Source organism: Camelus dromedarius, chromosome 8 (genome assembly GCF_036321535.1).
Source record: "Camelus dromedarius isolate mCamDro1 chromosome 8, mCamDro1.pat, whole genome shotgun sequence".
Lineage (NCBI taxonomy): Eukaryota > Metazoa > Chordata > Mammalia > Artiodactyla > Camelidae > Camelus > Camelus dromedarius.
In genome coordinates this window covers 48,261,524-48,284,376 of record NC_087443.1, presented here as the reverse complement: position 1 = coordinate 48,284,376, position 22,853 = coordinate 48,261,524, and the positions used below count along the sequence as shown (strand labels likewise).

The 22,853-nt window shown below is 41.1% G+C and overlaps 1 protein-coding gene across 1 annotated transcript in view; it reads left to right on the top strand.

Moving 5' to 3' along the window:
• The first annotated feature begins 5,928 nt into the window (after nt 1–5,928).
• Nucleotides 5,929–22,853, top strand: part of LOC105105273 (neutral ceramidase) — an 82,046-nt gene continuing 65,121 nt past the window's right edge. Inside the window, exon 1 of the mRNA XM_031461318.2 lies at nt 5,929–6,200. The gene's annotated coding sequence lies outside the window, so the exon portion shown is untranslated. The remainder of the gene's footprint in view (nt 6,201–22,853) is intronic.

Genomic DNA, 22,853 nt, shown 5'->3' with positions numbered 1-22,853 from the left:
ACTCTTATTTTTTAACACTAATTTCAAAGTAAATTGCAGATATCAGTTCACTTCTGCCTGAACACTTTGGCATTCAGATCATTAGTTAAAATTCAAAATTTGTTCATTTTTTTTAGGGGTAAGATTTATAGATGAAGAAATATACAAATTTTAAGTGTATATTTGCTGATTTGACGAATGTATGGACCTATGTTCCTCGAACACCTATCATGACATGGAACATTACTATCTCCCCAGAAAGTTCCTTTATGCCCCTTCCCAGTCAATCCTGGCCAGCTTTTTACCCTACACTCCCAGAGGCAAACACCTCTATATACCCCTTTTTCCACCAGTTTTTTTTTCCCCCACCATGTACTATGTATGTGCTCTAAGTGTCTTGCTTATTTCACTCTGTATAATATTTTAGATTCATGTATTTTGTCGTGTGCATTGATAAACTATTTATTCCTTTTTATTAGTGAGTAGACTTCCATTGAATAAATGTGCCACAGTTTAACCACTCTTCTGTAAGTGGATACCTAGACAGTTTCCAAACTTTGGATATCAGGAATATGGCTGCTAAGGACATTCTTCTATATGTTTTCTGTGTGTGCGTGTGCATGTGCATGTGTGTGCACATATGCACGCATGTACAGGCATACCTCGTTCTCCTGTGCTTTACTTTATTGTGTTTTGCAGATACTGTGTTTTTTTTCCAAACTGAAGATTTGTGACAACCCTACACTGAGTAAGTATTGGTGCCATTTTTTGAAGAGTATTTGCTCACTTCATGTTTCTGTGTCATATTTTGGTAATTCTCCCAATATTTCAAACCTCCCACCAGCAAACAGATTATGACTTGCTGAAGGCTTAGATGATGGATAGCATTTTTTAGCAATAAAGTATCTTTAATTACAGTATTTACATTTTTTAGACATAATACTATTATTACACACAGCAGACTACAGTATAGTATAAAAATAACTTTTATAAGCATTGGAAAACCAAAAACTTCATGTGACTTTCTTTACTGCAGTGGTCTGGAATTAAACCTACAATATCTCTGAGGTATGCCTGCCTGTGTGTATATGTTTCCATGGCCCATGGGTAAATAGCCAGGTATGAGATTGCTGGGTCAGGGCAGATGTGTTTTGATTTTATACGAAATTTACCAGACCAACTTTTAGGAAATTTTCTTACCCTTTAAAAGGGACCCATGGATGAAAATGCTTCCTTCCTCCGGGCAAGGTTGTATCTAAATACAATGCCCCGAACTTCTGTAGCTCTTAGCAGAATTTACATAATATCCTCAAGGAACTGTTCTGTGAGTTAATAATGTTCCTTCTTAAGTCAGTTTGAATCAGAGATACTTAAAAAAAATTCTGAACAAGGTAAAAATATTTTTAGAAACTTTACTGAGGTATTGCCTCTACCCAGAAAAGTACGTAGAGATGAATTTTCACAAACTGAACGTACCTAAGGTGCTGGCCTCCAGAAGGAACAGCAGCGTCACCAGTGTCAGGGCCCTTGAGGAAAAAGGGCTGTATCACACATTATCAAAATTAGACACGAAAAAATAAAATTGGAAACGCACCTGAGGTCACTGGTGAATTCTGCCAAACATTTCAGGAAGAAAGTCCAGCAATGCTGTACAAAAATGAGAACAGACTTCCCCATTAGAAACCCCTCGCTCCTCCTCGAGTCCTCTGCTCCAGGCTTCCCTCTCTCCCCCAGAGTTTTCTCTTCCATATTCTCTCTCCAAGTTCCTCCCCTCTTGCAGGCTTCACTCAGCAAGGCAAAAAACCTTGTCATTAGCTAAAATAGTCATCGCTGAATTTTCCTCGAGCTGTCCGCGGTGCGAGGTGGGAGGAGTTGGGGAGGAGGCGCAGCTACGATAAAGCAGCTCGGCCAAGTGCTTGTTTCTGCGTTGAAGAGTGAAAAGCTAGGGGTCAGAAAATGAGTTGTGCCCTTACCGGCCACGTGACATGTGGACATGGACACGCAGCCGCTTAGCCGGCTGTTGTTTGATTTGCGAGTTGGGCAGAGGGATAGCTACTTCACCTGGCTGTTTTAAGGATTGAATGTCAACAGCTTACATGTATTAAGGGGGCTGAGGTAGAAAGGGTCATATTCTGGGGTTCATGGGATAACTTATTTCCAGTCTCCACCCTTAGCAGGAAGGGCTTCTTCCCAGCAAACACGGTCAGCCGAAGCACTGAAGAGCACTGGTGTTGCAGAAGCCACAGGCAGACTCAGGTGGGGCCACTTGCCGGCGTGTGAGGCTGGGGGTGGGGTGGGGAGAGCGGTGTTAAGGCAGGTCTTATGAAGGGAAGCATATTCTTGTTCAGAAATCAATTAAAGTATAAGAACTCCAATTCGAGTAAACTTTGGGCAATTATATATGAACACGGAGTGAGAATAATCTACAAATGCCTCTTCTGACCTTTCACATAGAACACACCACCCTTGAACATATCTCTTGTGGAAAAAAGAGAAGTGGGGGAAATCACAGCAGACAATTAGCCAGCTGTAAATAAATAAGAATTTGGCTGGATCAGAACAGACTATAGCTAAGGCTTCTCTTCTTAGAGATGGACCTTTAAAGATACTTAAATTAATTGGACATTCAGTTACACACCAGTATTTCCCAAAGTTCATCCATTAGTGTGTAGCTGACATGATTTTTCCCCATAACTACTTATCACTTGCACTATTATTTAATTAGCATTTTTTCAATGAATTCTTCAAAAAAAATTACACTAGCCTTACTCTATAATTTATATTTCTAATTCACATCAAAGCCAGTTCATAACTATCAAAAAAGTCCACTCTGTACAACCTAAAAAGCTATCGCCCTTTGGGATATAATTTTGTCTATCATTATCTTTGCAGATATTAGGCTACTCCCAACCAGTCTCAGCAAGCCATTTTCATAGGCTCTTGCTTGCGCTAAAGGATCCTTCCAGAATTATTTTGCGGAGATACCCAATGTTTGATTCTCCTGAACCGAACCTGCTTCTCTCATACTCTCCCTCATCTCTGCAGAGGTCAACTGCACTCTACCAGTTCTACAGTCTGGAATCACTATTGACTCCTGTTTTGTCTCTCATCCCTCTAAACCCAAATCCTGCTGGCTCTGCCTTCAAAACACATCCAGGTCACACCCACATCACATCTCTGCTTCTAGCCTTCTTATCTAAGGCTCTTGCTTGGATATTGCAAAAGCCTCCAAATTTGTCTGCTTCTAAAACTTGCTTCTTGTTAGTATGTGCTTCCACATAGAATCTAGGTGATAGATAACAGAGTAAGCTTTCTAAAGGCTAGATCATGCTCTAATGACGTTCTCTCTAATTCAGAGCAACATCTAAAGCCCTTCCTTACTTTGAACCCCGAGGCCCTTCCTGACCTCCACTCCACACATCTTGACCATATTTCTAACTTCTTTACAAGGTACTCAGGTGAATTTTGTTTTTTAACAGTCCCATGAGCAAGGGTTCCAGGAAATGTGGATGTTGCACTGCTTTTTGGATCCGCCTCAGAAGTCACATGGCTTCACTTCCACAGTCTCTAGTGTCAGATGCAAGCAGTCACTTGCCTGCCCGGCTTTGAGGGGTGATGACATAGATCCCCATTTTTCCACGGATGGCATGCCAAAGAACTGGCAGCCATGCTTTTAAGCTGCTTGGGTGAGGTATGACTCAGTTAAGTGGGGAACAGTTGGGAAAGGGTTCTAGGTGAGGATAAAAGTTTGAGCAGGGGTGGGATAGGACAGGTACATTTAGGAACCATAAAGAGACCTATGTGCCTAGAGTGGGAGACTGACCAGGAGAAATGTCAAAAAGATAAAGGAAAGGGTGTGGGCTCGGTGAGTTGGAATACCGAGTTAAGGAGTCTAGTCTTCATTCTGTAGACAAGAGGCCTTTACACTGTTTAGCTTACCTATCCCTAAAAGAAGTGTGAAAAACACATTTTTAGGTTGACACCCAATTTTTTCCTCCTAATTTAAAAGTGCCGGCACACCTGGGAGATATCGCAGGCTCAGCTCTAGAGCACTGCAGTGAAGCAAATGCCGCAACACAGCAAGCCACAGGAATGTTTTGCTTTCCCAGTGCATATAAAAGTTATGTTTATACTATGCTGTGGTCTGTCAAGTGTGCAATAGCAGTAAATCTAAGATAGCAATGTACATGCCTTAATTAAAAATACTTTACTGCTAAAAAGTGCTACTCATCATCTGATCCTTTAGCGAGCTGTAATCTTTTTGCTGTAGTACCATCAAAGATCACCGGCCACAGATCACCATAAGAAATATATTCATAATGAAGAAGTTTGAGATATTGTGAGAATTAGCAAAATGTGACACAGAGACAGAAAGTGAGCAAATGCTGTTAGAAAAATTGTACCAGTAGACTTGTTCCTTGCGTAGTCACCACAAAGCTTCAGTTTGTAAAAAGAAAAAAAAAATGCAACATCTGTGAAGGACAATAAAGTGAAGCAAAATAAAACAAGATATGCCTGTAATTGCAAAGGTCAGTAGGTCTCTGTATGGGATCATTCAGGCTGATGGAGGCTTTTCACTTTCTTCTTTCCATAACCTCCAAGGTCACTGTGGGTCTCTCTCTCCACTTCTGTGCCTGGACCCTGGAGGATCACACACTGGGAAGGTTTTATAGGCCAAGAATGGAATGATACATACCACTTCTGCTCACTCTCCACTGGCCAGACCTTGGTTTCGTGGCTATTTCTGACTGTAGGGGAGGCGAGGAAGAAGAGAGGAACACAGATTTCGTGCAAGAACCAGCAGTTCTTGCTACAGAACTGCTGTAAGCAGTTTGCTTTAAGCAAAATGTTTGGCACATTTGCTGGCATACAGTAGGCACTCAGCAGAGTAGCTGCTGCTGTTGCTACAATGTCACCATTATTATTACACATTCAGTTTACAGGCTGTGTTCTATGCGCAGATGGATTTGCACTCCCTTTGCTGGAGCTTACAGGCCCCCAAGGTAAATGCAATTTGAGGCAAAGGAGGCCCTAGGGCTTTGGAGTCAAGAGCTAATAAACCTGAGCTGGCAAATCTGCAGCTCCAGCCAGCAGGAAGGAGAGGAAACTCTTGCAGAAGCTCCCTCACCCCGGATTTCCACAGTTGCATGTCTGTTTCCTGCCTTTCTGCAATAATTCATGTAACGACCAAACATGTCTCCCTGTACCAGTCCCTGAATCCCTCCCCGCACCACTCCTCCCTGCCTTGCACCCGACTTCTACTTCCATGTGAATCCAGGGTGGACTCTGTTACAGCCTGAAGAAAACGAAGGACTTGACCTAGGCTGAGGGGAACGCTTTGGCCCTCAGAGCTGCTATTCCAAGGGACCCACTAATAACTGGAAAAGCAGCACTGGTTCTTTTGGAATTCTAGGCTTCTGGGCCTCCGGCATGTGACATGGGTGGCATGACACGGACTTCAAAGACCTGATCAGACATTAACAAATCGTTGCTTTCTTTTTTTTCCCTCTGCCTTTGATACCTGCTAATCTGGGCCCCAAAGCTTTGGAAGCATGAACATTTCCCCTAGGGATCCTAGTAACCATGTGATCAAAACAGAGACACTGTTGCAGGAAATTGATGTTTGGTTTAGCCTGGGAAGGACATCAGGGAAAATGTAAACACTTTCCTAGCAAACTACCACAGTGACTCTAAGTAATCAATTTTCTTCATCTGGTTACAATCTTTTTAGAAAAGAGGGGGCATGCCCTTGGCCAAGCTTAACTCATTCACTCATCCAACAAGTTCCTAACTTACATCTCCGTGCTGATTTGTCCTGCAAAGCCTCTGCTCTGTGGTGTGTAGTTGATGTAGTGGAGGCATTTTTTTTTCCCAAATCATATGGGAGAAGCAGGCCAGTATAAGAAAATGAATGGTCCTTCCCAGGGGTGGGGTGCAGGGTACAAAATAACGAGCTCCAGGTGTGACCTTCCAAGGATGGTGCAGGACTTCATTCGTAAGCTGGCTCAGCTGGGGAGCGTCCTGCCCCGTGCATGAGTCAGCACGCAAGTAGTTAAGTTGGCGAGCCTTGGCTTCTTTGGTTAGAGCATTCAGCCTCCGAGAGTTAACCTGCAGCACTGCTCAGAAGAGCAGGGGCCGAGCATTCAGAAGCATCCTACCGCTCAGGCTTGCGGGAGCAATGACATGCGGTTTTGAACAAGCAGCTGCTGCAGCAGGTCTGGGTATGTAGTTTTTCTTTGATTGATAGGGCTTTGTTTTCTCCCCGAGAGCACGAAGCAATGGTTGTTCACGTTTGCAAACAAGATCCCTTGGACATTGAAGAGGAACAGATGTTTATCAGTTGCTGTGTCTTATGAAAATAAGTAATAGGGATGGAGGGGGGCAGGGGAGCAGATTTGTCCTACTCCTTTATGTTTCGGATCGCTGGGGTAGAGTTTCTTTAATTCTATCTGAATTCTAGTGTTGTGTGGTCAGGTCATTTCAATGTCATGGTTACAGTAGAATTCAAAAGCTATCTTTTGACTACCTTTCTGTAAATCTTCAGAGATACAGATTTCATTTGCAGAATTATTTGCCAGATTGATGAAGCCAAGTGGCAGAAATCCATCTTCCGACCTTATTTTGGAAAGCAAGATTCATATCCTTAGGCTTAAAGAAAACATCTCTCCAGATTTACCCCATGCCTGAGTGAGAGCAGCAGCATCTCGAATGTGGTCATTTTCTCTCCTACAGCTTGATTTTCAGTCCCAGGTGTCTGTAGTGTGACCTGATAACCTTTAGAATCCCAATCTTTCTGTTAACGAGTCTCCTTGTCTGGGTCACCTGTGTCTTCCCATTACTTTAGGTGACTTTTTCTATTCTACTGATCTTAAAATGTCTGACATTTAGAGATTAGGACTACTTTAAAACTTGGATTTGATGAAATTTCCAAGGACATGGGGACTTAAGGAAAGTTTGTCTGAGTCTCATTCCGTCTCCTTTCTGGCACTGCAGCCTTGTCTATCCACTGACACCGATGACCTTTTCCCCAGTTAGCATCTCCTGCAGGTTTAAAATATGAGATGCTACTTGTTGAGCTTCCATCCCGCTTAACAAGTTACTGCTTCCCAGCACAGTGATCAAAACTGGTCTTTAACTGTCTAGAAATTATCTAGACTATTTCCTCCCCAGTGTCTATAGCTTCTCTTCTTTCACCTGAATTTCCAACTAATAGGAATCTTCTTTTGGTAAACAAGGTTTTCTTTGAAAAATGCAAACACTGCCTTAAAACTTGGGTAAGCTGTCAGTCATTAATACCTTCCTGCCAGTCAGTTTAGTTCCTCTTAAAAATCAGTCTCCCTGAAGTAATGGAGTTTTTCAGGATGAAGGAAAGGTGATGAGAGTCAGGAATTCAAAGTCTGGGCTCTGAAGGCAGAGGGTTAGAGAGAAGAAGAAATCTGGATGGGCCCTGCAGTAGTCGCCAGTGAGGCCAGTTTGAGAACATTGGTCCTGAGAAAAGGACCAGTGGAATATGAGATCAGGATCGAGAAGGCGCCGTGCACAGTGGTGCAGGTGAAGGTGCCAGAAGACTTCCAGGGAAGTCTAGTTAGCACCTAAGGGAATTAATTTCCAAATCCTCAACTTCCATTTGAACTGCTTCCCAAATTTTTTTTTGCCGGAGGATCCATGTGAGTTCTACTGCAGGAAATAAAGGCAAACTTCTCATTCATTGGAATCTCACTATGAATGTACTGTCTCACTGTGGTCCCAAGGGGTATAGAAATCTCCTGGTCATCACACATAGGGATGATTTCAGAATACATTGTTCCAGAGGGAAAGCCCGCTAAGAGCAAAGCAAACAGAAACAGACCAAAGAGTCCTTGAGGATTCAAACTCTTGCCAAAGACTGTGCCTTGTCTCTCCTAGAACTGCAATTAAGGAGTGAGAAGGTCATCATGAGGACGAGGTGTATGTATGAATACATTTATTGGAAATGAAAATGAAATCAGATATTTTCTAATTGTAATTCTGATATGGCTGCCTGATTTGATGACAAAGTTGGTTTGACTAATTAAAGTGGATTTTTTTTCTTTTTTGGGGGGGGTTGGGTAGTTAGGTTTATTTATTTAAATGGAGGTACTGGGGCTTGAACCCAGGACCTCGTGCAAGCTAAGCACACACTGTATCACTGAGCTATACCCTCCTCTCACCAGGTATGTAGACATTTTTTTATAAATTTAATACGCTGATTTTGCTGCTCAAGGTTTTGGCCAAAGTAAATTTAAAATATGTATACAATATACAGAAAATTAGATAATACAACTTTTGCAAGTATTTCAGCGTATAAGAGGTTTAGATGCCATCTTTGAAAATGCGTAAGGGAGTAGAAAATTCTTTTAGAGGTTTCATGAGTAAAAACTTTTGAAGCCCATTGGTATATATTATCCTTGGGGTGAGATGAGTCTGTCTGACAGCAAGTGAGTTTGCCCGCAGCCTACTCTGGAGTTTACTCCTTGTTTTGTGTCTCCTGCATCTTTTCCCCACAACCTCCTACGGTTTCTATCATTCAGTGCCCTTAACACTTCCCCTGTGAACCAGCTGGTTGATTTCTTTGATGTATTTAGTAGTTGCCTGGTGATTTGAAGATAGGGTGTGAAATTGCAGAGCAACATTTTCATAAGGCAAAGACTGAAGAAAAGGAGGATGGCAGAAGAGATGATCAGGCATTTTTGGATCACCTATCCTGCGTCAGGATGGTGTGATCACTGCAGTTGGGGTCAAAAGATGTGACTTCAACTCCTATATCTGCAGCTTATTAGCTCTCTGAACTTCCTTTCACCTCAGTTGCTTCGTTTGTAAAATTAGGGTCCTGTGTGTGAAGCTCTGGGACGGGACTGGTGCTGCAGGGAGGAATAGGATGGGACTCAAACACCAAATCGATACACACTTGTTATAGCAAGTACAAGAACAGAAGAGTATATAAAGTGTAAGAGGAGGAGACAGGTTAAGCCATTATCCCTGTCTGGGGGCTCATTGTTAGGATAATTAACATCTTTTCAGCACTCTGCAGTTTACCCAGCAATACCATACACTTCCTCTCCATAATGCTTCTACAGTCCTGTGAAGCAGATTCTTGGTAGGAGGATGAGGAGAGGCCCCCATCCCAATCACCTTTGCTAAAAGGAAACAGTTGTGCTGTGAAGTGACCCCTGGAAACCTTGTCTCATTGGTTAAAGCAGAGATGTCAAGGGCTGGCTTTGAGTGTTCTTCTAAATAGGCATCTTTCCAAAGCCTTTCTGCAGTGAGCACTTTGCCAGTCTGTTCATTTCCCTTTCAGAGAGGGAAGTGCCTACTTCCCTGCCGAGAGACAAAGTCAAGGCCACAGTGGGTGAGAAAAATGGAGAACATATCAAATCTCTAGTGCAAACATACTGTTGAGAAGGAGGGAAGGAACCGAGCTAAGCTGGACCATCTTTCAGAGCAGGCATCAGAGGTTCAACTAGCATCAGGGTGGAAGGGGTATCCTTGAAAAACTGATAATACAAACTCTGAGATGGTCAGTTATCCATCCACAGGATCAAAACTCCAAACCAGGAGGACAAGAATTACCCCATAACACTGGATGTGAAGGTCAGAGGGCATCCTGCAGACACCTAGGCTCCCTGCAGTGCGGGGCACTTTTGGCTGTGACTCTACATTGTACTGCTCAGCTAATTTCCCATTCAAATAAGGGAGTTTGTTCCAAACTTTTCCAAAAAGTTGAGATCCAGTAACATTTGTACACAAGATTCATGAGGCTTTTCCTCACATCTTACTGTGAACAGCTTCATCTAAATAAGACACGTGAAGAGAAGGAAAGGTGGTCCGGGGTTCTCATCCCCCGATGATGGTGGCCACTGAAGCCACAAGAGAGCAGTGCAGAGAAAGGCACTGGTGACAGGGAAGCAGAATTTTAGTGTCTGCCCAGGAGCGTGGCATGAGCTTCCTGGGTTCTGCTGAGAAATGAGGTCCCCAAGGGCCTCCGAGAATCTCCTGGAACTGTTTTCAATCGTGTTTTTATTGCTACCCACATTTCCTGATGGCTCTTCCAGACTAGCTGATCTGGAAGAGCCACTGACACAAAGAAAAGCCTCAAAATGTATTTAGGCAACAAACCAGCTGGACACGGTTTGACAGTCACCTGAAGGATCCAGTCTCAATTCTGGCTGGATGTGGTCTCCCGAGCTTCCGGGTCATCGATGTCATCTGAGACAGTACTTAAGCAATGCCTCATGGGTGGCTTCAGACGTGGTTTGTCTGGTAACAATGGTGTGTTGAAGAAAGTTTGCACTGGCTCATGGGAGTCAGTTGGGTACAGATCTTACCAACTTCACTACCCATGACTTTTGTTGGTTGCTTGAAAGCAGCCCCAATAGGAGTATTTACACCACAGAAATCGGCCGATGTTACATACTAGGGCTTTTTCCCTGGAAAGCCAGTTCTTAACCATCCAGCAGCACACCACTGCCAGTACTTCTTGCAGACAATTTTCTGATAAGCAAAGGATGTGCTGGTTTAAGACCTTAGGAAAAATAGCCTTTGGAAGAAATTATTTTGTATTGTTATAGAATGTTATGCCAGACCCAGGATCTATTGCTTAGCAGAACAATTCTACAAATTGGCAAATGGGGAGAATTTTGGCCAGGTCATCTACAGGGCAGGGCAGGCTATAACTTTCTTAAATGCTTAAACCCCTGAATTATGGTAATTGAATATCATAACCCTATCTTTATGTTATTATATTAATAAGAGGAACAATTTTATATATTTTGTTTTTTATTGAAGTATAGTTGATTTACAATGTTTCAGGTGTACAGCAAAGTGATTCAGATATACATATGTATATATATTCATTTTCATATTCTTTTCCATTATAGGTTATTATAAGATGTTCAATATAGTGCTATACAGTAAGTCCTTGTTGTTTATCTATCTTATATATAATAGTGTGTATCTGTTAATCCCAAATTCCTAATTTATTGCCCCCCCCCTTTTCCCCTTTGGTAACCACAAGTTTGTTTTCTATGTCATTGAGTCTAATTCTGTTTTGTAAATAAGTTTATTTGTATCATTTTTAAGTTTACAATGACAATTATTTATCCTCTCTCTGCAAAGGGAATGGCTAAAAATTCAGCTCCTCCCCTCTGGACACAGGCCCCGACTTCTGTTGCATGAAAATTGATCTCAAGTTAGAGGCAGAACAGGGGATCTTATAATTTAATCAAGCTTTACCTGTTTCATTAAGTCAGATGCAGAGCAGAGGTTGAAAGATAGAGCAGGAAACTAGAGGCTGCAACCCGGGCAGCCGTGGCCTGGTAGGCAAAGCAGGAGTCATTCCTCCTGTTTCTTATGAGGAAGAAAAACAAAACTCTTTTTCAATCACGTTTTCACCTTTCTTCCTCTTCCAGATTCTGCCAGAAATCTTGGACGATGTTGTAATTCTTTTAGGGAGACTAGGAGGTCTGTTTTTCTCCCAGATGCATTTTAAAAAATTTGCTGGAATCTTGTAGGAAATGCTGTATTCATGAGATTTTTGTTTTGTGTTGTAGTCACAGACAGCCTTAGGCCTTCTGATGCTTTTAAATCTGATGTTTGTAGCCAATACTCAAACTGAATCCATTTTAACAATCAATTTGTTTTCCCAAGTTTCCTTTTTTGGGGAGAAAATGGTGGTGCCACTAACTAATCTTAAAAAATTGGAGTGGAGCCTGGGTTTCCCCTCTCCTTCACCTGTCACATTGAGCAAGTGTCAAATCCTGGTGACACACTGCAGCCACACTTCCCAGACGTATCCCCTCTTTCCACTTCCACTGCCACCTCCACACACCACCTTGACTCTGCTTCCCTCCCATATGGGGGGTCTCACCTCTTAAATGGGGTCTGACTCCAGCCACAGGGTGGCTATTGGGTTCCAACTGTCTTTCAGCCCCATCTCCTTCTATACCATTAGAGCTCTAAGTTGGAAAGAATTTGGAGATTCTGTCTGGGCTTCTCAAGAAAGAGTCCCTTGATCCATTAGTGATGTCTGCCATGACCAGGGATAGGAAAGAAGCATCCTTTCTGAGACTCTTCCTGCTCCATTCTACCCACTTTCGTCAGAAGCATGTTTGTTTTGCAAAATGCAGCTCAATTTAGGTCTTTATCTTATTCAGAAATATTCAGGGACTCCTTACTGCCTTCATGAGTTAAAATCCCTCAGCCTGGTATTTGAGAACCTCCAGGTTCTGCCTGCCTATAACTTCCCTGAACTGCATCTTTCATTGCATCTTGCACTAAGCCTCCATTAATGGGTCTCAAGCTCATTGTTGTAACGGACCAGTGGGTGAAAGCGGGTGAGCTTATAACCAGATAGCCGGCAATCTTACATCCACCATATCCTGTCTTAACTCTGGCATAACTGGAGTATGAAGGTGGGAGAGGGTCACCTATGAAAAATGTGTTTCGGAAGGTTAAGGTGGGAAAAGATTGAGAACTGCTGCCCTCCGCTTAGCCAAACCACATTGCGTGCGACTAAATACATGTGTGTTTGGGCTTTCCTTTCCCTGCACTTGAGCTGGCACTGACGCTTCAAGCTCTATATCTCGGCCTGGCAAAATCTTTTGTTCTTCAAAGTTCAGCTTGAATTCTGCCTCTTTTATGAAAACTTCCCTAATTCTTCAAACTAGGTATGAGTCCCCTCAGTGTTTTATTTAGGATGCTAATGTTTAAACTCGTGTTGCATTTATTTTGCACGTGTCTTGCATTCCCCATGCAGAGAATCTGCAGAGAGAAGTTTTTTTTTGTTTGTTAAATCTTTCTATTTCACTGGGCTGCAGATGTGACAGGCCCTTCATGATCTGGTTGGGTAGTTTCTCTGTTTTGTTCTTTCATTCTTATTTTCGTTGTATGATTATTTTCTTTCACTTTCATTGAGAGAATTGACATACAGCGCATAAGTTTAAGCTGTACAGCTTGATGACCTCACTTACCTACATCACGAAATGGTTATCACAGTACATTTAGTGAGCGTCTATCATCTCATATAAATACAAAGTAAGACAAAAAGAAAAAAAAAGTTTTTTTCCTTGTGGTGAGAACTCAGGATTTATTCTTAACAACTTTCATGTGTAACACACAGTATTAATTACTGTGTAGTTCTCTTGCAGACATCTGCAAGTTTCACTCAGCTACTTACCAGCTGTAAAGTACACCTTAACCCTTGGGAGAGCTGTTGATAAATGTGTCTGCTTATTTCCTTCCGCCTTCAATATGAGTGTGATGTCGGCAGTTGTCTTCTTCCCGGGCAAGATTTTAAGCATTGCTTAGGGTTTCATTTTTCTCCTCTACTAATGGGGTTTGTCCTTTCCTCCCTCCAAAGACTTTTCAAGGATAATTTGGCTTGTAACCTGCCTAACCCAGAGCAAGATGTTTTCTTTCATCTCATAATTCAGTTCCATTATGGCAGGAATTGTGGTTTGGCTGGAGGTGTCCTCACCCAGCAGTGCTCGCAGGCCTGTCAGGAACATCATGCCAGTTTTTTGATGTTTTTTCTCTTTAATGGTGCTCTTAAGGGCCTGTGTAAAACGTCCTGTTGGTGGCCTGTCTCTTTCATGATGGGTTGAGGTTATTTTTCAGCAGTGTGACATGAGATGGGGAGCTTTTTTTTTTTTTTGGATGACTACTCATTCTATTTATAAGGCTTACAGCTCAATGATTGAGTCTTTGAATAAAGAAACTCTCCAGCTAATTCATAATTCCAGGTTTTAAAAAGAAACTTACTAAGGCTGGTTGAAATTCAGCAAGAATGCCTTGGTACAGGTATACCAGTTGTTTACCCTGGCATCTGTTCAAATTGATTAGTGGTAAGGCTGAACCAGTAGTTAAGCCTTTCTGAACATAGGAACTCTGGAATGGAAAAAATGCTAGTCTTCAATCATGTCTTTACCTTCGAACTCATTTGCTAGGCAACGGGCTTAACAACTTGGTCACAACTTTATGCCACATGGTGGTATCAATTCTCTTATGGAAACACCAATATCATTACCCAATTCAGAAGAACCTTTATCTCACAATGCATCCAAGGTTCACTCACCTGGGCATGAAAAGGCAGCTCAACCAGTTTTCTGATTAGAGAAATGAATAAGCAGGTAGAACCACCTCTGTTCCATTAGTCCTAACTAAATTAGTTGAGGCCTCATTATTTCTAAAAATCCCATATGATCAACCAAGATGGGTCTCATATAGCCAAAAAAAGAAACAAACTGTTTTCAGTGGTGGTTATTCTTCATTTGATGATGCATAAGAATACATTAGTAGAATTGACACCTTCCTTTTTAAGCCAGTTGGAGAATTACAGTATTTCCTCTATGTGACTTTTTCATATCCTGCATTCATCCTTTAAAAAAAAAAATTACATTTCAGGGGGAGGGTATAACCCAGTGGTCAAGTGCATGCACTAGGTCCTGGGTTTAATTCCCAGTATCTCTGCTAAAACAAACAAACAAACAAACACACCTAATTACTCCCTACCTCCAAAATTACCTTTGTACCGCAAAAGTAATACATGATCACTGCAGAAATTATTAAATATGGGTAAATAAAATGCAGAAAATAAAAAAGTTCCCTGGATCCCAACTTAATAAAACATTGTAGTGTTTTGAAACAGATTACTCTAGTTACATATACTCTAGTTATGCTTTTGTCTGTTTCCCTCTTGATATTTTCGACAGCTTTAAAACTTGGAGTTCTTTCTTTTCAGCCCCAAGCTTAAGAGAAAATCTTAGAGGAAAATGTTTTCAAATATGTTTCACACTCATCTACTACCTTAGAGATTGTTGAACAAAAAAAAGGACTCAAGTTGTTTCTCTGGCCACTGATTATTGTCATGGACTGAGTCATTTTCATTTGAGATACCACTTTTGCTACCTGTGTGTCTGTTTCTAGAAATAATCTCTGATTGGAAGGAAAAGAACAGCGGGTTAGAGCTGTATGTAAATTAAAAACCACCAATCCCTGCGTGAGCAGGGAGCCTCCCCTATGGTATAAAGTGCATGGACTTGATGTCAGAAGTGTCTGTGACCCGGGCGCCTTGTACATTTCCTTCCCATTTTTAACTGTGTCTTAGAGTTGGGACTGCATGCAATGTGGTCTCTAAATTCGAAAGATTTTTTTTTTTTTTTTGTATTTTGAAATGTAATGTTGAGAATCATTTTTTGTACCTGTTCACTATTTGGATGCCTGATGTCTTCTTTGGAAATAATGTCTATTTGGTTCCTCTGCCCATTTTTAAATTGAATTGTTTTTTGGTTGTTGAGTTGTGTGAGTTCTTAATGTATTTTGGATATTAGCTGCTTATCTGACAACATGGTTTGCAAATATTTTCCCCCATTCTGTAGGTTACCTTTTCCTTTTGTTGACTGTAGCCTTTGCTGTGCTTTTTCGTTTGATGTAGTCCCACTTGTTGGTTTTTGCTTTAGGTGCTCGTATTTTTTGTGCCATATCCAAAAAATCATTGCCAAGATCAATATCAAGGAGCTTCTTCCCTGTTTTCTTCCATTTGATTTGTGGCATTTATGGACTGAAAGAAATTTTAAAAGAAGATGTATAATTTAGCTAAGGAGTCATTCTTCATCAGCTGGTATTAATCAGGTGGCTGTGTTAATTAGGATGGGTGGGGGGTTTGCTGTGATAAAATCTTGGTTGCTCAATACATAAACATTTACCTCTGGTTTATGCAAAGCACAGTCCTGGTCTGATGACTCTGAGGTACATTTCTTCTAAGTGATGACTCAGGAACCTAGTACCTGGTCATCTGGGACATGCAGTTATCAAGGTCACTAGAGCAGAGGAAGAGAGATCATGGAGAACTCCCACCTCTTCTCAAATGCCTCCGCATTAATACCTCAATCCCAAGGTGATACGTGTAACTGCCACTTCCAGCCCATTGACCAGTGACTACCAGGGGGATGGAAAGCTTCCTGTGAGTCTGCAGAAGAGTGGAGGACCGAATACGGATGAGTGCTGCAAGTCTCCATGACAATGACTTTGGGCAAGTAACTTATCAAGTTGACATGGGGGTTGGGCTAGATGACTTTAGAATCCCTACCTCTTTTCTCAATTCCTGACTCTAACTCTAAATATTTGACCTTCTATTAGCTTTGTGTTTTTGACTACTCTGTAGACATTATTTTATTATTACCTTAGGGATGTTGGGTATATTCATACTAGCAAAGGCAGGTGCTTTTGTTGCTCAGTGTAACTGATGGTTAATCTAGAGGGCTCTAAAGGCGAGTGACTGGATTTTGAATCCAGCTTGGTCTTTTACTGGCAGTATGACCTTTGGCTATTTTTTTAAACATTTTTTATTGATTTATAATCATTTTACAATGTTGTGTCAAATTCCAGTGTTCAGCAAAATTTTTCAGTTATACATGAACATATATATATTCATTGTCACATTTTTTTCTCTGTGAGCTACCATAAGATTTTGTGTATATTTCCCTGTGCTTTACAGTATAATCTTGTTTATCTATTCTACAATTTTGAAATCCCATCTATCCCTTCCCACCCTCCACCCCCTTGGCAACCACAAGTTTGTATTCTATGTCTATGAGTCTATTTCTGTTTTGTATTTACGCTTTGTTTTTTTGGTTGTTGTTGTTTTTGTTTTTGTTTTTTAGATTCCACATATGAGCAACCTCATATGGTATTTTTCTTTCTCTTTCTGGCTTACTTCACTTAGAATGACATTCTCCAGGAGCATCCATGTTGCTGCAAATGGCGTTACGTTGTCAGTTTTTGTGGCTGAGTAGTATTCCATTGTATAAATATACCACTTCTTCTTTATCCAGTCACCTGTTGATGGACATTTAGGCTGTTTCCATGTTTTGGCTATTGTAAATAATGCTGCTATGAACATTGGGGTGCAGGTGTCATTCTGAAACAGGGTTTCTTCTGGATATAAGCCCAGGAGTGGGATTCCTGGGTCATATGGTAAGTCTATTCCTAGTCTTTTGAGGAATCTCCACACTGTTTTCCACAGTGGATGCACCAAACTGCATTCCCACCAGCAGTGTAGGAGTGTTCCCCTTTCTCCACAGCCTCTCCAGCATTTGTCATTTGTGGAATTTTGAATGATGGCCATTCTGACTGGTGTGAGGTGGTACCTCATTGTAGTTTTGATTTGCATTTCTCTGATAATTAGTGATATTGAGCATTTTTTCATGTGCCTTTTGATCATTTGTATGCCTTCCTTGGAGAATTGCTTGTTTAGGTCTTCTGCCCATTTTTGGACTGGGTTGTTTATTTTTTTCTTATTGAGTCATATGAGCTGTTTATATATTCTGGAGATCAAGCCTTTGTCGGTTTCATTTGCAAAAATTTTCTCCCATTCCGTAGGTTGTCGTTTTGTTTTACTTATGGTTTCCTTTGCTGTGCAGAAGCTTGTAAGTTTTGTTAGGTCCCATTTGTTTATTCTTGCTTTTATTTCTTCTAGGAGAACATTTTTGAAATGTATGTCAGATAATGTTTTGCCTATGTTTTCCTCTAGGAGGTTTATTGTATCTTGTCTTATGTTTAAGTCTTTGATCCATCTTGAGTTGATTTTTGTATATGGTGTAAGGGAGTGTTCTAGCTTCATTGTTTTACATGCTACTGTCCACCTTTGGCTATTTGTTTAACTTTCTGAATGTTTTTTTTTTCTTTTTAATTCAGATGTAAATGGGGATGGGAATAGTACCATCCTCAAAGGATTGCTATAAGTAAATGAGGCAGATCATGTAATGTTTTTAGAACAGTGTCTGGAAGATATTAAAAGTTCAGTAAGTATTTTATTTTATTTTATTTTGATTCATTTTTATTTCATTTTATTTTATTTATTTTATTTTAAAAAGATGACTGTCCTCCTTGGCCTGGCCTAGTAAGGGACATAGTAACAGCACAGTAAGTTGTTGTCCTGCAAATCCTGGTGAGATAGCCAGCCCAACCCACGCAAGTCTCTTTAATCTACTAACCTGTAAAATGGAGTCACAAACACTACCTTTAGGTGATCTGGGTCTTTGCCCAAGACCACCAACCGGTTTGGACTTGTGCCTCATCTACTTTATCTTAGATTCCATCCCTGCCTGGCCCTGTCCTGGCTCCATATCTGAGTTGGATCCTGCCTTTGGCTCCTGCAAGCTTGAGATTCCTGCTTGGGTTCCCCATATCATCAAGCCCTGGCTTTCTCTCCTAGACTTCCTGGGCTGGCCTCTTTGGTTCCTGGGGAACCCACTTATCTCAAGCGGGAACTCTCTACCTTAACCTCAGCCCCTCAGGACCTGTGTCCTTCCTCAGCATCTGGTTCACACAGGGCTTGGTCTGGCCTCACACAGTGAAGGAAGCATCAGACAGATAGTACCTCTCATTTCATTGGCCATACCTTTTGAGCCTGGATATTTCAGATGCCACTTAACTCTTATAACCTTCCAAATCAATGACAAGTCCACCATGTTAAGTCCTCCAGCAGACATTATCCGTCCAGGTAGGATACATGAGCAAGAACTTTTCCCTTATTTCCCTGGGTCTTAAGTGGATTATCCTCACGAACGAGTCAGACAAGTTACAGCAAGAGAGAATGTGAGAAATGGTGAAAATTTACTGTCTGGCATGATGCTTTGACTGATCTAGTAGGGGATTCTCTGTGAATGGTTCAAGTACGTTTGCTCTGGGCAGGGGAGAGAGCAATTCTTACCTGGTAGGGTTCCTCCTCAGGCTGGTCTTCCTAATATAAGAAAGACAATGTGCTTTTGTGTCAAGCTCCACTCAGGTCATCCTTTTTCTCATTGGCCAGATAGAATGTTGAGTAGGCTAGACTTTGATACAAGCAACTTCCTTCTTGTTTCTCTTGGTCCTTTCTTTCCCAAGTTCTATCAAAGGTCAGTGTGGTACGTTTTCCACATGTACATAGGACAGGTGTAGATGCTAAGCATCTCAGATTTATGTAGAAGGGAAAAATTACATTGAAAGATATAATTTTCAGTTACCCTGTCCCTGAAATGATAAATGCAGTGATAGCCTGCTTTCCTCCAATCTGCCATCATAATCTTGCATGGGAAACAGGTCAAATTTGTCACTGCCAAATGTGATAGATTCTTATCTGTGGTTTTGGGAAGAGATAAACCATCAGGGAATAATTTCCAAATACTCTGTAAAGGGTATATAGACCCATAGTGTTTAACTAACAGCAGGGGAGTAGGGAAGTTTTGAAATTTCAATTTTACCTAAATTTTAAACCCTCTGGATGTTTTCAAAATAGCACAAGACACTCCTCCCCAAGGCTGAGTTTGTCAAACTCTAACAGGGAGCTCTGTAGAACCAAGCGTGAGGAATAAACCAAGAAAAGAACTGTGCTATAACATCTCAAAGGCACGGAACCTAGCATGCGTAGGCATCCACACTCAGCTTAATTAATATAATAACTCATTTGCATCCTGCGGTAGAGTTAGCAAAGAACTTTTTAAAAAACATTGTCTATGTGCATCATTCAGCAAGGTAGTTTTTTGTAGATTTCTATTTTTCCACTAATGAAAATGCAGCTCAGAGGAATTAAGATAACTGAGGAGAAAAGCCTCAATCTTCAGATTCCAAATTGCAGTCTTGTCCATATCCTCAATGTCTCTCTGTATCTTTTGTCCTTTGTGTTGAAAGTAGGACTGGACTAAATTTGGGGAGAGGAACTCTGTAGCCCTGGAGTAGTTTATCTATCATTTCTCCAAGAAAAGCAGGATGGTCAGTGTTGCTGGGAACATGGGGTTTGAGAACCCCCAGGGGAAGGAAAGCCATGGTGCACATGTCTGTCAGGCAGCGTCTTCCTCTTGTGCCCTGACATAATGACGTGGTCAATGCTGGGATCTCCCTCTTGGAAGGAACTTGGGCTCCTAACTGAAGGGAAGCACAGATCCGAGTGGCATTCTCAGCTCAATGTGTGACAGGTGCAGAAGGAGTTTAATAAGAAACATTCTCTCCAGCTTGGAACAGAAGGGACTCTGCTGTCTCTTCGATTGCTTGTGGTTTGAGGTCAAGATGCAACTGAGAAAGTGAAAAGATGAATCTATAAATAGTCCACTGATGAAGGAACAGCTTTCAGGCTCAAAGGAATTTTTTCAGTCCCATGTAAAATCCATAAAGGGGCAAGGTACCACTAGGGCAGCCCTGTGTACTTAAAATTAATCTCTTTTCAGACCTAGTGAAAAGTCCATTGTGCCAAACGACTCATCATTTTTAACTTTAAAACTGTCCCCACAGGCGGCTTGGTGTACACAGTGTCCAATGATTGAAATGTATGTATTCTGCAAAGGGAGGTCCAGTGCTCACCTTTGTGAGCATTCAGCTTGGGTGAATTCTTAGTTGGAGACAACAGAATCCACTCCTGCTAGCTTTTAAAAAGAAAGGGCTTTTTAAAATTAAGGGATAGAGATCACATGCAGAGAATGGAGATTGAGCTTCTAGGAACAACTCTCCAACTTAAACTGCAGACCTGAGCTGCTCAGGGATGGGCTGTCCCAGCCATGGTTATGGAATAAGGAAGTAGCTGCAGCAGCTGGAAGTAGTCAAAGGAACCAGCTCAGGGTCGCGCTGCCATGATACAAACCAGTGAGATGGATGTCCCACGCCCTGCCTCTCTCCCTAAGTAGCTCAGTCCTGAATCAAGGCCCCACTGATGCATCCGAGATACAGGACCTAAACTACATCTGGCACTCAAGGCAAATGAGGGTCTGGCCCCTGCACACTAGATGGGCTTAGAAAGGGTGTCGAGTGAAGTAGTCCACAGCATCTGCTGCAGTGCTTTTGACGGCCTCTCTGCTGCCCACTGGCACATTCAAGAACAAAGCTCATTTCCCACTCATCTGTCCTCCCATCTGTCCTTCTATCTGTCCCTCATCTATTCATCAGTCTGAATTTTGCACCTTGGCATTGTTTCTTTTTCTTTTATTATCTGTTTCAGAATATATCTAAAAGATAAAGATTTTTTAAAAAAAGTATAACCACAGTATCATCACACTGACATTCTAAACAATAATTCCTTAATATTATTAACTATCTAACTAGTGTTAAAATTTTCCCAGTTGTTTCATAATTTAAAAAAATGATTTGTTTGAATCAGTTTCTAAATAATGATGCTTTGGGGCTTACAGCATACTGTCGGCTGATAATGTCTCTTCAGCCTCCTTTAATCTATGGCTCCTTTCCTCCCCTTCCTGGTCCCCCCTCCCCTGCCTTTCTCTCCCCTCCCTATTCTTCCTCCTCCTTATATTTTCCTCCTCTCCCTCTTCTTCCTCCCCATCTTCCCCTTCCTCCTCCTCTTCCACCTCCATCTTTCCACTTCCAATTTGTTTAAGGAAGTGGCTCATTTGTCTTACAGAATCTCTCGCAGTCTGGATTTTGCTTACTGTATCCCCACATAGTCCTCTAAAATACTCAGTTGTCTCCTGTATTTCCTGTAAACAAGCAGCTAGATCTAGAAGCTGATCCAGTTTAGGTTTAATTTTTTGGTAAGGATTCTGGAAAGGTAAGGTTGTGTTCATCACTCAGGCTTCCAGTATCTGGTTGACTCTCTCCTGGCGACGTAATCAGCCCAACTGTTGGTGATGGTCGCCTATACCCATCATTTCATTAGAGGTTTGCAAAGCATTTAGATTCTAAGTTTGTCATTCCTTCCTCATTTATTGGCTACAATACTTTGATTGTGAGAAACTGTCCCTCATCAATAATTTGGCTTCCCCAAGTTAACTCTTTTTCCCCTTTTTTCTTGTTTAATTTTCTCTTTCTCTTCCAGTTTCATTGAGATACAATTGACTTAGAACTCTGTGTAAGTTTAAGGTGTACAGCATAATGGTTTGTTATACGTACATCATGAAATGATTCACAATAAGTTTAGTGAATGTCCATCATCTCATACGGATACTAAATTTTAAAAGCACAGAAAAATTTTTCTTGTGATGAGAACTCAGGATTTACTCTTAACAACTTTCATATATAGCACACAGCAGTGTTATTATATTTATCATGTTGTACGCTCGATCCTTAGCACTTACTTATCTTGTAACTGGAAGTTTGTACCTTTTGATCACCTTCATTTAATTCCCCCTCCCCTGACCCCGCCTCTGGTAACCACAAATCTGATCTCTTTTCCTATGAGTTTGTTTGTTTGTTTTGTTTTTTGAAGTATAGCTAAGTTACAATACTATGTTTGTTACTGTTACACAACATAGTAATTTGATATTTCTATGCATTTCAAAATGATCACCACAATAGGTCTAATTACCATATGTCACCACACAAAGATATTACATAGTTATTGACTATATTCCCCACACTGTAAATTTCATACCCATGACTCACTTATTTTGTATCTGAAAGTTTGTACCTCCTAATTTCTCTTGCATATTTCTTTCCTCTCCTGCTCTTTTCTGCTCTGACAACCACCTATATGTTCTCTGTGTCTATAACTCTGTTTCTGTTTTATGTCTGTTCATTTGGTTTCTTTTTAAAGATTCAACATATAAGTGAAATCATGCAGTATTTGTCTTCCTCTGTCAGACTCATTTCACTTAGCATAATGCCGTCTATCTAACTCCATTCATATTGTCACAAATGGCAAGATTTCATTCTTTTATGTATGAGAAATATTCCATTATATATCTATATCTGTATCTCTATATCATGTCTTCTTTATCCATTCATCTTCAGGTAAATACCCAGAAGTGGAATTACCGGATTATGTGTTAGTTCTATTTTGAATTTTTGGGGGACTCTCCATGTTGTTTTTGATAGTATCTGCACCAATTTACATTCCAACCAATAATGCATAAGGGTTCCCTTTTCTCCGCATCCTCATC